Raw genomic sequence first — 2,637 nt, forward strand, 5'->3', positions numbered from 1 at the left:
CTGTGAAAATGTATTCTTTCTGTACCCTTCACTGAAAATTCACTTGAATTTCTGGCCATAACCTCGGATCCATAAGCATGACTCTTGACCAAGTTACCTCTCATGGGGTGAAACTATGGAAGCATGGGGATGTCCCAAGGGTGGTGCTGAGAATATCTCTTGGGGCAGGGGAGGATCTCCATTACAGAAATTGCTTGAGAGTCCAAAATTTCCATTTAAACCCTTCGTTTGAGGAATGTTCTTTGGGAGAAACCAGGAATCAGCTTTTGTCTGGCTAGACAGGGTGTTAAAAATAAGAATCAGGCTATTTCTAGGCTTAAGGTCTGTCTTTGCCCAAGAGTGATGTGTCTCTCAGTGCTAAGCCAGAATTTAAACAGCTAGGTCATAGGCTTCTGATGCTTGACATTGGAGTTCTGCTATCCTGACAACAAAGGAAAGATAGCAATCTCTCTCTATTCTCCTTCCCCCTACAGCAGCCCTCTGGTTAACAATCTGACTTGAAAATTATTTTTCTGCCCAAGAGAAAAGGGACTGATTTGAATAAGCAAATCAGGAACACACTAACTAGAGCCCTAGTGTAGGAAATAGGTCCCATTCAAAGCTCCCAGTTGGCATATAACAATGTATCAGCCCTCTCTGCTTTAGTTTACCCATTTGGAAAATGGGAAGAATATTTGTTCCAGACCACCACCACTCCCACCAAACACACCTCTCTGCCTAAAGCAGCTCTAAGTAAGAGATTTTACGTGGATTTTGGGATTCAAATGTAGGAAAGATTTTTAAGACTGTCAAACTTAGAGGCAGACACGAATGCCTGAATTTAAGTCCTGCTTCAGAAACTTCTAGTCGTATGACTACAGACAAGTCATGTAACTTCTCTGAGCTTCAGTTTCCTTATCTGTAAATGAGACTAATAATATCTGTAGTGTCTTCCTTGCAAGGCTGTGGTGCAGCTCAAAGGAGTTAATATAGGGTGTCCCAAAAGTCTTAGTGTACCTTTAAGTGCTTACGTTTTTACAATTGCACTAAGACTTTTGAGACACACTATATAAATTCTGGCTTAGACACCAGTTATGGGACCCTGGGCAAGTCATTTAACCCTCTTTGCCTCAGTTTCCTCATTTGCAAAATGAGCTAGAAAAGAAAATGGCAAACTACTCCAGTATCTTTGCCAAGAAAGCCTCCAAAGGGGTCATGAAGAGTAGGACACAACTGGAAATGACTAAAACAACAATACTATGTGCCAGTCATTGTGCTAAAGTGCTTTGCAATTATTATTTCATTTGATCCTCATAACAACACCAGAAGGTAGCTGCCATTATTATCCACATTTTACAGTTGAGTAAACAGAAAGGTTAAGTGATTTGTCCAGGGTAACACAGCTGGTTAAAGTATGAGGCCAAAGAGAAACTCAAGTCTTCTTGAATCCAGGTCCAGTGCTCTATACCAGGGCTTCTTAAACTTTTTCCACTCTCAACCCCTTTACTCCTGAAAAATTATTACGTGACCCCAGGTATACAGGTATATAAAATAGGTATGCATAACCTCTTACTGTTGCCAAATTTTTCACAACATCTACATGTAGTTAGGCAACTCCATAAGGGGTCAAGACCCACAGTTTAAGAAGTTAGGCTCTATATATCCTACTACCTATCTGCCTAAAGAAAAAGAAAGGCAAAAATTACAAAAACAGTCCCTGTCTTCAAGGTGCTAACATACATTAATTAGTATGGAAGAGACAACATGGAAATAATTAGTTGAATTTATGTCTTAGAGAGGGAGAATGAGAAGACTGGCTGGTATATGTAGGAGGCAAGGAACAAAATCTGTTTTACCTTAGCAACACAACTCACAACTTTGGAGGGATATAAAACGGTTTAAACCATTCTAGGCTGCAGCGAGCCTGCAAACATTTGAGTTGATGAGGTATTTCTGACAATTGACTGAAGTTTCACCTGAACAGAAATAAACAAAAGTAATTCAGGTCCAAACTTATACCCTTCATGTCATGGGAAATCTGCCTCTGGGGGTGTTAAGGCCCCCACAAAACAGCAACTTGACCAATGCTACCAGATTAGGCTTCTCTGCTGAGAAGATTCAATTTATACATCATAGTGAAAAAGAAAAGAAACATTAGAAAAATAGAGGCTGACATACCAGAAAATGAATACAACAATGCCCATACAAATATTCACATGGTTTTTGTTTTTGTTTGTTATTTTGGGGCGGGGGCGGGGGTTGTTTGTTTTTCCAAAATGTCATTGACCAGTTTACCAGGCAGGATGTTGGTTAATCACTAGATCCAAATAAAGAAAAGCTCACTTTGAGGGCAGCTAGGTGGCACAGTAGATAGAGCACCAGCCCTGGATTCAGGAGAACCTGAGTTCAAATCTGGCCTCAGACACTTGACACTTACTAGCTGTGTGGCCCTGGGCAAGTCACTTAACCCTTAGTGCCCCGCAAAAAGAAAAAGAAAAGAAAAGCTCACTTCAATACAGAGCTTTATTCAGGATATATGTAATTTGGGACAGTTTTTTGTTTGTTCGGTTTTGTATCCAATGGCCAGACAGATGTATATTTAGAATTAAAACAACTCTGCCTTTTTCCTTCTGGTACAGGACTAAAGTCGGACATGGA

This window comes from Dromiciops gliroides, chromosome 4, assembly GCF_019393635.1.
Source record: "Dromiciops gliroides isolate mDroGli1 chromosome 4, mDroGli1.pri, whole genome shotgun sequence".
Classification (NCBI taxonomy): Eukaryota; Metazoa; Chordata; class Mammalia; order Microbiotheria; family Microbiotheriidae; genus Dromiciops; species Dromiciops gliroides.